The sequence below is a fragment of the Halichoerus grypus genome, chromosome 12 (genome assembly GCF_964656455.1).
Source record: "Halichoerus grypus chromosome 12, mHalGry1.hap1.1, whole genome shotgun sequence".
Taxonomy (NCBI): domain Eukaryota; kingdom Metazoa; phylum Chordata; class Mammalia; order Carnivora; family Phocidae; genus Halichoerus; species Halichoerus grypus.
Window position 1 is genome coordinate 87,031,160 of NC_135723.1, and position 15,594 is coordinate 87,046,753.

Sequence of the window (15,594 nt, forward strand, 5' to 3'; positions counted from 1 at the left end):
CAATTCTTGGGCTTTCTCTTCAAGGATTTCTCCCCAATTTCAAGAATCCATATGAATAGTACCTTTATTAGACGTTCCTGTCTACCATTCAGGCACACAGCAAAGACCGCTGCTCATGGGTGCTTCCTCTCCTCTCCACCTTTCCCTATATTGAGATCTGTTGTAATGAATTTGTAATTTGGTTAGAATTCTCTTTTTAAATATTTTCCTAAGATGGTCTATGACATCAAATATTTCTCGATGACTCTCAGCTTCACACCCCTCTCCTATCCTCTGCTTTTGTGACATGAGAGCTGGGAGTCTCGAAACCACACTTCTGCTCTGCAGTTGGGTCCCTCTTGGGCTCTGTCAATAAAGGGTGACAGAGGGAGACTGCAAGGCTGGGGAGAGAAAAAAAGGCACTCACCTGTTTGGTGTCTACACTTTTCAGCATCACTCAGGCCTCACTATTTAATCCAGTTTGCCCAAACTTGCAAAATCAACCTCACTGCACCCCACTCTGGAGACGCCAGCCCTACCTACCAGGATGTTCCTCAAAATTTGAGTCCCAGACACACTGGCCTCTCCTCCAAGCTCAGAGACAGACAGCAGGGACACCAGCCAGGAGGCACTGCCTCCTCTGAGGCTGAACAGCAGTCCACAAAACCCCTCCTGCAGGTTCAATGTTTTATCAACTGCCACTGCTTCCCGCCAGAGCTACCTCTGGGGCACCTGCAAGCTGCACTGTCCAATACAGTCAGTAAGAGCCACAGAAATGTAGCTATTGCAAACTGAGACGTGCTGTCAGTATAAAGGGCACACTTGGTTTTTTTAATACTTAATATGAAAACAAGAAGGTGGTATATATCATTAATAAATTCAATGTTAAAATGATGATATTTTGCGGGCGCCTGGGTGGCTCAGCCAGTTAAGCGTCTGCCTTCAGCTCAGGTCATGATCCCAGGGTCCTGGGATCAAGCCCCGCATCGGGCGCCCTGCTCGGCGGGAAGCCTGCTTCTCCCTCTCCCACTCCCGCTGCTTCTGTTCCCTCTCTCGCTGTCTCTCTCTCTCTGTCAAATAAATAAATAAAATCTTTTTTAAAAAAATGATGATATTTTGGATATACTGGGGGAAATAATATATCTTAGAATTATTTTCACCTATTTCTTTGTACTTTTTTTGACCCGATTACTAGACCAATTTTAATTAACAGAAATATAACGTGAGCCATCTATGTAAACAGCACTGCCTTAGGGCTCTTCTGTGTTGTGGGTTTTTTCCTGTCTTTTCAGCTCTTAAATTGTTCAATAACAATTCTTATGTTAAATTCTCTCTGTAAAAGCAACTGATGAGTTTTGTCTCCTCAATGGATTCCGGCTGCTAGCCAGAATAATATTTCCAGAATAATAAATTCTCAAAATCCTCGCATGCCCATAGGTCCTTTTTTCACCTGACAGGTAAATGAGAGCTCAATACAGAATTCAGGAGTTTCAGCCTTTTTTTCTCAGGAATGCCAAGAGTCATTCCACCTTCTAGCTTACAGGTTGGCGGAAGAAAAACCTAAACCAGACTGATCCCATTTCCTTTACAAATTAGTGGTTCCTTCTGTCAGGAAGCTTATAGGATTTTCTCTTTATCCCTAGAGTTGAAAAATTTTAGCGTCTATGAGTCGGTGTGCATCTGCTCTCATCAACCCTCCTAAACAGAGAGGCCCTTCAATGTGCAGACTCCAGCCTGTCTTCAGCTCAGGGAAATGTTTCATACCATTTAATTACCATTGCTCTTCTATCTCTTCCATTTATCTCCATCTACAGTTTAGTCCCTTTCATCAATTATAACGTGCATGGAGTTATCTTCCCCATCCTTCAATACCTATAAAATCAAGATGCACCTTAAAATCAATGCTATCTTACAATCAAGTGGCAATAGTTGCCAATGCCACAAACATCAAAAGCACCATTGAAATATTCCAACAGTTCTTGCTGGAAGCACGTTCTCTGAGTGCTCCTCTCATTTGTCTTTCCGTCTGGCTGCAGTGTCCAGCAAGTGCCTTCTTTTCATCTGCCCACTCACCAGGGCATAGGCCCAGCTGCTGGGCTGTGTTCAGCAGACGTACCTGTTCCAAGGTGGGAGACTGGGCAGTCTCCGCCCTGGGGCCCAGTGGTAGATCACCAGCTGAGAAGTTTTCAGCCCCCTGTCAAGGCAACCAGGAGAAAGTCTCTCTGTTTCCATCTCTCTCCCAAACCAGCTGACAGGGACATGGAAACCAAAAAGTTCTCCGAGAAGCATTCTCAGACTGATGGGGGCCAATTCTGGTGATCCTTGCGCTCTGCCAAACCTAGCCTACTGGCTCACGCCCATCCGTCACATGCTCTTCTAACCAGCGGCAGCTGGGAATGAGACTGAAATTGAAATGGGAGGACAGTGGAGATGCTTTAGATGCTTTCAAGCCTCCAACTCCCTAAAATCCTCTCCACTTTTAACATTTCTCTTGTATTTTTATTCTTTTTTAACGCTAAAGGGTTTGTTAAAGCATTTTAGGGCAGAGTTAACTGATTAAAAGTGCTGGATGAAACAATCCAGGGCACTGTAAATCAATTCTTATGGAAATAATCTCCCTATATCGCCTTTTCGCTATAAGCTGCATTTTCCTAAAAAGAAACCTTGGGGTATAACACAGCTCCCCTGTACTATAAACACTATTAAGTCTTCATACATATAATGTGTATATTTTATATATGTATGTATATATACACATATGTATATAACACGTAATATATGCATGGTGAAAACTATTAACATCTACACAATCAAATAAGAGCAATTTCACATAAGGACAGAACAGCATGGCCCAGTTTTGCAGGTAATACTGATCAAGCATAATTGAAGGACAAGTCTTAGGGAATCAAGGAATAGATAGAATGCCTATATCGCAGAGCACTGCTTTAATTAAATATTGCACAGTACTAAGTTCAAGATTAAATTCCATGGCAAGCACCTATTCTATAATCCTGGTGAAATGCGCAGCCAATTGCCACAAAGGTCAGCCTGAGAGAACAGTGACATCCTCTTTGGAAAGCTGAAGAGCCTAATGAAGTTGTATGTGAAGCAGAAAGACAACCCCCCCACCCTCCACCAAAGGAGTATATGCTGCAAGACCAATTCTGTTCTCAAAAAAACTAATGGAAATCCACCACAACAAAAGGATAAACAGCCTCTTAAGAATCAAATTTTACGGGCACCTGGGTGGCTCAGTTGGTTAAGCGACTGCCTTCGGCTCAGGTCATGATCCTGGAGTCCCGGGATCGAGTCCCGCATCGGGCTCCCTGCTCGACAGGGAGTCTGCTTCTCCCTCTGACCCTCCTCCCTCTCATGCTCTTTGTCTCTCATTCTCTCTCTCTCAAATAAATAAATAAAATCTAAAAAAAAAAAAAAAAAAAAAGAATCAAATTTTACATCATTGAGCACATCCACAATTGTTATTATTAGCTGGTTAAACACAGGCCTTAGAAAAGAATATTCATCAGTCTCACATGTGAATAAAGATGCCCCTATATTTTTCACCTCAACTGCTCTGTAACCTCAAAAGAAATATCAAGAGCTGAAGGGGCCGTGTCCCTTAGCCCAAGCTCATCTTTCTGTTACAAGTCACCTGGGTCTGCACACCGAGTACAACAGACAACATCAGCACCCACCATGCCGGCTCCACAGTGCATTCTCCCTAGATAACAGCAACCAATCTGCACGCCTCTCTGACACTATTCACCAGCTACAAACTCATTCTTGGGCAGATGTTTTATTTCTAGCATTCCCTATAAAATCATGCTAAAGAAAAACACATTGATCTGAAAGCCGCACTAAACAGTATACTGGATTTCATCTAATTTTCACCCTTAAACAGAACATGAGAGAGCAGAAAGATGTATCACAAGAGCCAAAAATGTAAAATTCTGTATGACTTTACCTACTCTCATTCTAGGGTTCATATTCATTCCCTCGCTTGATATTTTCCATCTCTGACTCGAAAGTAAAATCACAGACATACTTTAAGAAATAGGAATTATTAACCATTCAGAATTCACATCAAAGATAACAATGAAAGAAACAAATGGAGCTGCCTGAAATGAAAACGCATTAAAGAGTTTTTGTTTTTTTTTTATTTTTTTATTTTTTGCAAATTCAATCTGTGGACCCTAGTGTAGGAACAAGGAATCAACCTACAGGAGACGGAGCAGGACATCCAGGCCTTGCTGGTAAGGAGTCTACCAGAACACAATTCCAATTCAGTCTAACAAAAGGCATTCAGACCCATGTGGTCCTTTCACTCTCTAGTCCATTTCATTTGTTATTTTGAATACTGAAGATTTTCACATACAACTTATGCCATTTAAATGAAAAAATATGCATAATATTCAATAATATTATAATAGCTACCATTTAGGGAGTACCTCCTTGTGCCAGGTATTTTAACAGGTGTTTTACATACATTATTTCATTTAATCCTCACAAAAATTCCACAGAGTAGTAGTTATTCACCTTTCAGAGCTAAAGAAACCGAAGCAGAGAGAAATTAAATGCATTGTTCAAAATCACATAAGAAAGGATATGGTAAGATTTCTATTCTAGATTTCTGACTCTAAAAACCATGTGCTCGTCACTATACTACATGATCTTGGTTGTGGGAACCAAAATGCTTAAAGCCCCCCAAAGTAAAATGTCCGGTGTTCCGATTCAATTACATTAACATACACTTCTAGTCTTTCTTCCCTCCCCTGACAAAGCCCTCCATCGTCTGTCATTTGGCCATAATGCAACTGCAAAAGCAAACACGGGCAGTGATATTATATGGCAACAAGTGGCTAACAGATGATCCAGAACGTGCTTCCACTTTCTCCCCCCACCCACAGACGCCCGAGATTGAGAAATCCTGCTATAGCACTATTCCGGAAGGTATTATCTGTATATAAAATGACATTAAGTGAGGAAGCATAAACTAAAGATCACAGCCATGTTGATTAGGACTACAAAATACTATGTATACATTGATTATGACTACAAAATACTATGTATAACAGAACACAGAAATTCAGAGGCCTCTGTTAGGTCTTTCTCTCTTCAGAGCTCCCAAGACTGCAAAGGTAATACATTAACATTTCAGTTAACATAAATAGCTACGCGGTCCCTCAAATTTAGTAGTTATAGCGGTGGTGATCCTCCCAAACCCCTTCACTGATCTGCAACATAATTCTAAGTGAGAAAAGGAACTGCATCGTTGCAGTGAGAACGAGTGTACTCAGGCTTTTGAGCCGGACCATTTACTCCCGGGCAGCCTATCCAGAAGAAAAACACTGTGGGTGGTAATCAAAGCAAGGGGAAGGAATTGCAAGATTAACTACAGTTAAAAACATCCTGGGCACACTGCCTACGTGTTATACATGAATGTTTAATAACGTAAAAACTTCAAAATGATTAGGTAAAACACATCTACTTATACAAATAAAACTGTATTTCCACGATGTTAACAACCATTTCTAAATTTTGGCTTATATTATTGGCCTGAGGAACTAAGGCTTTTTAATTATGCAATATTAGTCACTGACGTAGTGCTCCAATCCCACGCAGCACGAACCATGTTAGCTAAACTAACAAAATGAATAATTTAACTCTCAGCCAGCAGGAATTCACTATGCCACCTTCATTATTTACTTCACAATACCCATTTCTATCCTTTTTGAAATAACAGCTGTAGGTGTTCAAGATGAGCCCATGGGCTACAAGGTTTCTGATCCACGTATCACAGGAAAATTAATTCATCCCCTGTCTAAAAATATTTAAGTAATCAAGAATGTTTTAAAATCAACCTACACTCTCTTACTGAGCTCCCTCATTAAATTCTAACCCATTAAATGTCAATAACCCTAACGTGTAATATAATCAATGTAATCGTACTTCAGATAAAGCTTATAAAATGTGGTGTTGCCACTGCACAAAAAACAATGTATCTCATCAATTGTGTATTTTCACACCTTTTACTACTTGGCTTTTCCTTATTCCACCAGAAAAAGGATTTCTTTTTTCTTTTTTTTAAGAAGGAACAATTTTAAACCCAAAAATGCCTCTATCATTTTCCTTCATGGGAAGAATTTTACGGCTTCTCACTGTAACTAACAGGGTTGTGAAAAGCAGCAAGAAACCAGATGCGTTCACAGCAATCCAGAACAAATTTGGTCACAGAAACCAAGGCTTGAACTCGATCACTCTCTTACACTCTGCCAAATATCAAAAGCGTCCCAGTTACTCCACAGTTCACAGGAGGCGTATCTAGCTTCGATTCTGCAATGACGATAGCCTTCATGGAGATTTGAAAAATGGTCCCTGAATTAGATACTTCAGTTTTATAAGCAGCTAGAATTGTACTAACTCATATTCAAGTCCTAGTTAGAATAATTTTAAAGATAAATAAATACTGTCAAGGAAGAAAAATTTCAGGGAGAACTATAAATTTCATTAAGATATATAGCAGATGTTACATGGAAGATGAATATTCATTCCATCTGGCTCCCACTGCCATCCATTTTATCTTTACAGTGATTTCCAAATATCCCAACTCAAAATGCTTACATTGTACAAAAATTCAACTGCAACACGTTTGTGGTGCAAACAGTTTGTCACTTTTTTGCTTAGTTCAACATGACTAAGTTTGTTAATATATTTTGACAGACTTGCATAACATCCTAAAATGTTTTGAACAATGCAGTTTAGGCCGCAATGCAATATTAATGAGTGAATAATGTTCTTGAATATAAGGTTTAATATTTAATGATTCAGAGTGCTGCCTGGATTTGATGCAGAAGAAAAATGTGATTTAGAATCACTGCATTTATCAGGGGACCTGAGAAAAAGACTACAGACTCCAGGCAAACCTTTAACCTAAACTTTGAGCTGGGGTCTCAGGTGTGAAATTGATGCTTCACCAACTGAATTTCTAGCGCTTATCAGTATTCACAACATCACACTGTTTATCAAGTGTCATTCATCAGAATTTTTAAATTACTAGGAGCTCACGTCTGTGCCAAGAGGTGGAAAAAGGAGGGTTATCGTAAAGGTAACATTGGGGAGTCCGCATTCAAATACATTTAAGAATCACATCTGCCAATTGCATCAACATGTCAATTTGATTATTCCTCTTTTTAAAAATGTGTGAAACTATAAAGTATTAACTTTAGATCAAATAACCTATCTCCTTATCTTCTATAAAGGTTAAGTGCCTAATCTAAAGGTTCACACAGTGAAGTTGGTTCAGTGTCAATCTAATGCACACATTATTGGACTTATTTGCAAACAATCCTACGTCTTAAAACTAATATATGAAGAGCAACAAGAACGAGATTTATCTAAATCAGTGAAGTAATGCCCAAAACCACAGAACTGTGAAGAAAGGACTGTAAAGTACTAACTGGAATGTTAATATTACTGTGCTTTTAAAATAAAACACTATTCAAAGGATGAAAATAAGGCCCAGTTTCCAGTATTTATCTGCATTCACAGTTCCTAACAGCCATGTCAATAATCACTAAAACATCAGAATTAGAACATCTGACTTTAAAACTCTACTCTGCCATACTGAATTTATCAATATAACCTCTCTGAGCTGGTGGTTTTTCTCGTAAGAAGCTGGAAATAGTAACACCTTACGTCAAATGATTGTTGTAGAATCAAATTAAATAAACACTGTTAAGCACTAGGTCATACTCAAAGCATTACACCAATGTGAGTAAACACAGAAAAATCTATGTAACATTTACTGAGCAACTACAATGAACCAGGAAGGGTCTGCACAAAACCCTTCACTTGGATTATCACTGTGGTTGTTAGAATAAAAAGAGCAGACAATGGCAATTTCTATGCTGCTTCATTTAGCTTCTAGAAAAAAAGGGAGAAAATAAACAAAAAATAACAGGAGAATGGAGGGAAAAAGAGACAAAAAGCACAAAATGGCAGATAATTCTAAATATATTAGCCATTGTAATATGTATAATTTGGACTGAACTTGCTAGTTAAGTCACAGATCAATAGACTGGATTATAAAAATCCACCTACATACTGTTTATAAGAGATACAGCAAAATCATTAAAATACAGAAAGACTGAAAATAAAAAGATGGAAAAAATGTAATTAGCGAACACTTACCAAAAGAAAGCTGGTGCAGCTACACTAATATTGACAAAATAGACTTTAAGTTAAAGAGTGTCATTAGGGATAAAGATGACTACATGATGATAACAAAAGATTCAATTAAATAGGAATAGATATAATGTTCAACCCGTATGCATTTAGTAACATAGCCTCAAACTATATAAAGCAAAAACTGTCAGAAATACAGACAAAATTGACAAATCCACTATCACAGATTTAACACAGCTCTTAAAAAAACTAGTGGATGACACAGTATAAAAGAAAAAAACATAGAAGATTATAGATTTGAACACAATTTTTATCTAATGTACATGTATAGAACCCTACACCCAACAGTTAAGAGAATGCATATTCTTTTCAAGCATACAATGAACAGTTACATATATTGACCATAAAAAAGCAGCAGAATGAACACAAATATATGGGTGAAATATTTTCTAACATCTGTATTTCCATTAATGTCATTTTTTGATAGTTTACAAAGTATCTTTGCAATTTGGAAAAAAGAAAAATTATCAAGTGATAATGCTCTACTATTCAACTTGATATAACATGTTTTAATCATTAAAGTATTTATTGAACATTTATTATGTGCTTCGAATAGTGTACCAAAAAAAACAAAAAAAGAATAGTATACAAAACATTATGTTAAAAAAAATCAGTGACTCTACTATCAACTACAGTATCATTCCTTCATTTATATCATAACATTTATATAATGCTATTAATTCTATTCCATTTTTACCAGATCAGCAATTATATCAACAATTATTTCAAAAAGAGATAAACAGAAACAAAACTGCCTTAAAATGTCTACTGCAGAAAACGTGAAAAGTTTGCCAATGACAGGTAATAGTCTTCATTCACTATAAAATCTTAATTACCACCATAATCAGTGACAGTCAATTTTTTTTCTGTTAAACCATTTCAAAGAACTGATGCTACAAATTCAATGAAAATTAATTAATTCCTCCTAAGCACTGGTGCTGATGCTCCTGCAGGTAATGATGGTGTCTCTTTAAGGGAACACAGATTCAGTAATTAGACTTCCCTCAAGTGTGAATAACTGAGACAAAAAGGCCGATAGATATTCACTTGGCACTTTTTACCCACCTTAATCCAAAAATCTATATTAAATTACAGTAGCTTTTATGAATATCCTCTTTTAAAAAGTACTTAAGAGGGCTGAGCAGGAGGCGCCAACATGGGAGTCGACATCCCCACAACAAGGACGGAAAGGTTCGGCGCAAGGAGCCCAAGAGTCAGGACATCTACCTGAGACTGTTGGTCAAGCTGTACAAGTTTCTGGCCAGACGAACCAACTCTACCTTTAACCAAGTCGTGTTGAAGAGGTTGTTCATGAGTCGCACCAACCGGCCACCTCTGTCCCTTTCCCGGATGATCCGGAAGATGAAGCTGCCTGGCCGGGAAAACAAAACAGCTGTGGTTGTAGGGACCATAATTGACGACACGCATGTCCAGGAGGTGCCCAAACTGAAGGTGTGCACACTGCGTGTGAGCAGCCGTGCCCGGAGCCGCATCCTCAAGGCTGGAGGCAAGATCCCCACCTTCGACCAGTTGGCCCTAGACTCTCCCAAGGGCTGTGGCACCGTCTTGCTCTCTGGTCCACGCAAGGGCCGAGAGGTGTACAGGCATTTTGGCAAGGCCCCGGGAACCCCGCACAGCCACACCAAACCCTACATGAGATCCTAGGGCCGGAAGTTCGAGCACGCCAGAGGCCGCAGGGCCAGCCGCAGCTACAAAAACTAACCCCAGATCCTGCCTTGTTATTAAAGATTTTGAATGCTAAAAAAAACAAACAAAACAAAAGTACTTAAGAGCAGCACAGTATGCTTAGAAAAATGGCAGGAAGAACGCACAAGAAATTGTTAATGATGGTTACCACTGGGGAAAGAGAACAGTTTTTTTCAATTTTGTGATGTTGCCATTTTTATGCAAATGAATTTTTTAAATAAAAACGTTAGAGCACTGACTGAAAGAAATATAATTAAAGTTACAAATGTAATTTAAATTTTTCTAAAAGCCATATTAAAAAGGTAAAAAGAGCCAAGTCAAATTAATTTGAACAATGTATTTTATTTAGCTGAATACATTCAAAATAATTATTTCCATAAATAATCAATACAATTAAAGAGATATTTTTATAAAGAGCTGGTTTATATTCTTTTTTTCACACTGAGTCTTTGAAATCTGTATTTTATACTTAAAGCAGATCTCAATTCAGACCAACCACACTTCAAGTATTTAATAATTACTCGTGGCCGTAGGACAACACTGGGCTACATTAAGTCTCAAAGGTGTATCTATGTACAAGTTAGGTATTTTTCTTCCTAGTATTTCAAAGCAATAAGGAGGTGTCCATTAAAACCTCTCTCTCATCAGTTCTCAGCTCATGGCATATTACTGTTTCACTACTCTCTCTAAATAAATAAAATCTTTAAAAAAAAAAAAAGTGAAGGCACCAATGCATAAGAATCAACCATTTAGCATCATTATCAATTTTAACACTTAAATTAACCAGAAGGATTATTTTTTCAAGCTAAAAGTTGATTATTTTTCAACCACTTGTTAATCCGATAAGAAAAAAAAAATGCCCTATCTCATTTCTCCCACTTAGCACTTTTGGAACTAGGCATGGCATAACCCTTGAAGAAACATAATCAGTGGCTCATGCACAAGAGAAAAAGTTCATCTAGCTTCACTTAGCTTGTTTTTCTTGCACTTTCACCAACAGAGAGATTTTCTACACTCCTTAGAAATGATGAAGGCAAGAGGAAATGAGAAAGGGCACATGCAGAAGAGAGCAGGTAGGTTTTTCCCTCTATACAACTAGGGACTAATTCTCTGAAATGCACGGATGGATAGATGGACGGACAAGACAGACAATCACATATATGGAACATGTACTACGATTCTGTGTGAGTCACTGTGCTATTCTAAGAACTTTACATGGAATGCCCCACTTAGGGACATGTCCTCAAAGTAGCCCTGAAAATATCCTAATGTGGGTGTTATTATTGTCCTCCATCTCACATAGGAGGAAATTGACCTCTAAAGAAGTTAAGTAATTTGCTATGTGGTCCCTGACTTAGTAACCCATAAAGTTGGAATTCAAACCCAAGCAGTCTGACCCCTGAGGCCACACTCTTAACCATCACACTCTTCAAAGAGACAAAAGTTCTCTGTAAAAAATAAGCATTTTGTATGGAAAATTTAATGTCCCAGTGTCCTGGGATCGAGTCCCGAATCGGGTTCTCCACTCAGAGGCGAGTCTGCTTCTCCCTCTCCCTCTGTGATCTCTCTCACTTTCATTCTCTGTCAAATAAATAAATAAGATCTTAAAAAAAAAAAAAATAAGCTTATCAGGTAGGTAGTCTTACTAACCTCATTTCACAACAAAGGGAACTGAGAAGGTAAGTCAGCTACTCAAGATGACAGATTACTAAAAGGCAAAGCTAAAAGTCAAATCAGATCTCCATCTGGTAACCTTCAGCCCATCCCTGCCCCTCCCATATTGTAGGTGAATTTATAATTACTATAATGAAAGAAATCGACGTAATTAGGCTTTCCTACAACTAAAATAATTTTATTTGTGGTACTTAACAGCTCAAAAAGAGCATTCTTTATACAGAGAGACAACCTGCATGAAAGTAAGTACTACCAAAAAAGACCACTCATTACAAAACTATTAGAGGCTATATCCCTGCTTCAATTTCTAATTCACTTTTAGCTCGCTTTAATACAATTAACTCAGAATGGGAGTACTATTTAAATAGGGACACATTTTCAAATTTTTCCTTTTCAAGTATCTACAGAACCCTTATTAAAACTACTCTTCCATTTAATGTCACACAATAATGACGCCTCCTGAAATCTTTATATGCAATACACTCATATGGGCCTTAAATGTTACAATGATATTAACTTACCATTCATTTAAGTAGAACTTAAATAAGAATAAAAATGAAAATAACTGACATTATTATACAGTTTCATTACAGATTCCAGGGTGAAATAAAATGGCTTAGTCATTGAAAAATAAAACTTGTATTTGAATTTCTAGGAGATGCTAAATATATGTATTTATATATTTGTTATTTATACATATTTATATTATATATTTTATGTATATAAATATATGTACATTAACATATCTTACATATAAATGAGCATATATATATAGCAATTTATATATATGAGCATATACGAGCATGGAAATGGGGTGAAAAGATGTTAAGTAACCAATGAGGTTGATTAGGATATTTGAAAAAATAAATCCCAAAAGTATTAAAGATCTATGTATTAAAATTAATCAAGATGAACCTCAGAAAACTGTCAAGTAATATAAATGTTTCAAAGACAACGTGCAGCATGATTTGTGGAAGACTGCTAGAACTTGAAACTCCTACTATTGCCAATTCTTAAAAATTTCCTTAAGACCCATGTTTATAGGGCTAAAGAAGTACAGAATTGGCAAACATGCTCTTAAAAATACCTGGAGACCTGTATGCTTTAAAAATGGGCTTCAAGTGGTAAATTAACCTCTCTGGGTTCAGGTCAGTTCTATGGGAAGACAAGATAAATCACTACTTTTTTAAAGCAAAGTTTAAAATAACAAATACAACTACTGAGCTTTTATTTTAAACTGTGTAAAGCACATAAAACTGGCTAAATATCTCACATGACTCAAAAATGTGATAATCGAAGAAATGATAATTCTGTCACTGTCCATCATATGTGACAGTGAAAAAGTACTATGTGACTGTAAAGACCGATTTTACTTCCTTCCTTACTGTGACAATGCACTACCATTTATAGTTAGTTGTCAAGTTCAAATTTACAGTCTTCTGTTTTACACTTGCAGTGGCTCAGAGAGCTTCAACTCAAGATCTCGCCCATATTAATTTGCCACCTTTGAGGGGCTACCCTTTGGCTCATTTGTTTTACTACTACCCACATACCTGCTTAGATAAAAACAGACAAATACGGACATATGACATCATCTTTACAAATCAATAAATCTTGACCCTAACCCTTTTTAAGGTTTTCAAGCCATAATCATTGGAAAGTCCTGATAAAAATAACTTCCATTAGAAAATCAACACTTAAGGGGTGCCTGGGTGGCTCAGTTGGTTAAGCGACTGCCTTCAGCTCAGGTCATGATCCCGGGGTCCTGGGATCGAGCCCCTCATCAGGGGAGTCTGCTTCTCCCTCTCTCTTTGCCCCTCTCCCTGCTCGTGCTCTCTCTCTGTCTCTCAAATAAATAAAATCTTAAAAAAAAAAAAAAAGAAAACCAACACTTAAAATTTTAGACCTGAAAGATATGTTAAAGATTTAATATGAGAATTTCCTGCTGAGGGAAAACTATGAAACTATACTCATCAATTTTTACATGTATATATCAGTCTATCCCTCTGTTACGGACTGAATTGTGCCTCCTCCAAAATTCATATTTTGGAGCCTGAACCTCTAGAATCTTAGGAAATGATAGTATTTGGAGACAGGTCCTTTAAAGAGGTAATTGAGATTAAATGCAGTCCTAAATGTGGGGCCCCAATCCAGTATGACTGGTGTCATTTTTAAAAAAAAAAAAAGATTTTATTTATTTATTTGACAGAGAGAGACATAGCAAGAGAGGGAACACAAGCAGGGGGAGTGGGAAAGGGAGAAGCAGGCTTCCTGCTGAGCAGGGAGCCCGATGCGGGGCTCGATCCCAGAACCCTGGGATCATGACCTGAGCCGAAGGCAAATGCTTAAGGACTGAGCCACCCAGGTGCCCCGACTGGTGTCCTTATAAGAAGAGGAAGACACACCAAGGATGCTCTTGAACTGGGGGAAAACAAAAAGCTAGATGAAGACACAGAGAGAAGTCAGCCATCAGCAAGCCAAGAAGACGGGTCTCAGGAGATACCAGATCTGGGGCGCCTGGGTGGCTCAGTCGTTGGGCATCTGCCTTCGGCTCAGGTCGTAATCCCAGAGTCCTGGGATCGAGCCCTGCGTCGGGCTCCCTGCTCTGCAGGAAGCCTGCTTCTCCCTCTCTCACTCCCCCTGCTTGTGTTCCCTCTCTCACTGTCTCTCTCTGTCAAATAAATAAATAAAAATCTTTAAAAAAAAAGGAGATACCAGATCTGACAACACTTTAATTTGGACTTCCAGCCTCCAGAACTATGAAAAAATAAATTTCTATTGTTTCAGCTACCCAGTCTGTGGCATTTTCCTATGGCAGCCATATCAAACCAATACACCATCTCCTGAGGAAGAATACCAGAGCAGCTTCAGAGTCCTAGAAAATAAGACTGATTGCATTGCAAAAGCAGGCCCTGAAAGCAAAAGGAGAGTTTCAGAAAAGCTAGCTTATAAGTAAAGCTAGCTTATAAGTAAAGATAAAACTCAAATGGAACCAAGATTTAAAACAATATCCAGCATAGAGGTCAGGTTAACTTACCTCTTGGTAGAACATGAATTATGATATATGCCCAAAAGGGAAGGAGAGCAGCAATTTAAACACGGGGATAATTAAGTAGCAGATGAAAATAATATAAATAAAAAAGCAGTGTGAAGGGGGAACAGTCTCTAGACCTGGGGTAGGAAAGGGAAAAGAGAAAAGAATTTTCAAATACAGATACTTTTTATTTTGGCTCAGTGATCTATGGAGTCTAATCACCATGATACAGCAAGCTGAAGAAAGTCTGTTTGGATTCTGCTGGTTAAATGTCTGCATCACATCTCCACTGTCATATTTGCAATAAGAAGGGAGTTTATTCAAGAGATTAATAGATGTAGTAGAAGTAGCTGTGGTAATAACTGTCATTACTTTTATTATTAAAAATAGCATTATTATAAAACTTTATAGGGCCAAGGCAATTGCGGCATATTGTTTGATCTTCACAACACTAGGAGACAAGTAGGATTATACTCTTTTATAACTGTTTCCATGTTTTTAGATATAAGTTAATTCTGTGATTCACCCATATTTAAACAGTTAATAAGTGGACATGGAAAGACCAGAACCCATCTTCTGATTCCCAATTCTTGTGTAAAAACACAAGCGTGCATGCACACACCCTGAAATCTCTTCCATCTCCACGCCACTTCCGTGTTCATTATATTCACCTGCATATATGATGTAAGGGTGAGGTGCATGCATATCCCCAGGCTCCCCCTTACTCCGGGGTGAAGCTGAATGTCTAGCTTGTCTTCTGCATCTGCTATTAGTCCAGAATCAAAAGAAGTTCCAGCAGAAATGTTTAAGTACACGTTTTAGAATAAGATAAACACTTAAGAAAATAACGGTGCTGGGCGCCTGGGTGGCTCAGTTGGTTGAGCGACTGCCATTGGCTCATGTCATGATCCTGCAGTCCCAGGATCGAGTCCCGCATCGGGTTCCCTGCTCGGCAG

At 38.2% G+C, this 15,594-nt stretch overlaps 1 protein-coding gene and 1 pseudogene across 4 annotated transcripts in view; one reads left to right on the forward strand and one right to left on the reverse strand.

Moving 5' to 3' along the window:
• Positions 1 to 15,594, reverse strand: part of CHCHD3 (coiled-coil-helix-coiled-coil-helix domain containing 3) — a 271,596-nt gene that overhangs the window by 181,108 nt on the left and 74,894 nt on the right. The window lies entirely within an intron of this gene.
• LOC118535325 (large ribosomal subunit protein eL18 pseudogene) lies at positions 9,402 to 10,005 on the forward strand (annotated as a pseudogene).